Here is a 1,130-nt window from a genome sequence, read left to right on the forward strand (position 1 = left end):
TCCTGACGATTACATACTCTTCTATTTCTATTTCTACGAGTCTTTAGGGTTTCCTCATACCCAACTCCCTTATCATTCTTCAAACTCTCTTGCCTTTATATTCCTTTCTCTTATCGTTATTTCATGAACCAACACAACATAAGCATTGATTTCAAACATCCCGTCATTCTGGATTCGTGTCTTCAGAACGAATCTTGATAACTTTTACAACTTAGATTCATAATTCATCATACTCGTCTGCCTTTGTTCTGGCTCTAAAGCTTTTACACTATTCCATAACCTTGGGAATTACTTTCCCGAAAATAATTGGCTGAACTTTAATCAGTTTATTATAATCTCTTGCTCCGTGCCTTCCTTGGCCTTTCACCAGCGGGTGGTCTCTCTCTTAGGAGGGTGAGTGATAAAAATAGTCTTTTGTGATTTGTCAATCATTTAGAATCTCAAATGATTCCTATATTTCCTTTAGCCAGGCTCTTGCCTCGACTAGGTTAACCTGTTCCTTGGAACTCTGAGAGCTTAACGATTTAAAGGTCATGAAAGAATTTCCTGCCGCATTGTCCCCTCAGGGTGGTGGTTGGGGATAATAGTCTAAGTTCTGTCTAGACAGGTCCATAAATTGCCATATAGGAGTACCGTCTCGGGTCTCCTTTCCTTACTCGACTTTCTGTTTCCTTAGTATGAAATGTTTCAACCTTCTCCCATAATCGGGGTTATCTTATACATTAAAAACCTTGTTTTCCACTCTATTATGTTATGGGTTCTTTCTTTCTTGATGGCAACCTCCCTGACTATCACACTCTGGGTTTGCCCTAAATCCTATTCCTCAAACTATGGCTCTCATCTAAGTTCTTATCCTTAAGCTCTTGAACTTTCGGAACCCAAATTCTATAGGAATACCTCATTATTCCCTTATCATCTTTCTCAGTATTAATCTCATATTTATTTGTTGGCTCTCTGCCTTCATTCATCACCTTTTTCTGGCACAATATGCTCTTTTCCAATAATTCGGTCTCTATTGCAATCTCAAACAGCTTTTCGGTACCGGCTCCGGTTACCTTCACTACTATTTCCATTTTCTCAAAATCTCTTATCAACTCTCCCAAAGACATTATCATCTTGAGTCTCTCCTT

Source organism: Apium graveolens, unplaced genomic scaffold, assembly GCF_009905375.1.
Source record: "Apium graveolens cultivar Ventura unplaced genomic scaffold, ASM990537v1 ctg2540, whole genome shotgun sequence".
Lineage (NCBI taxonomy): Eukaryota > Viridiplantae > Streptophyta > Magnoliopsida > Apiales > Apiaceae > Apium > Apium graveolens.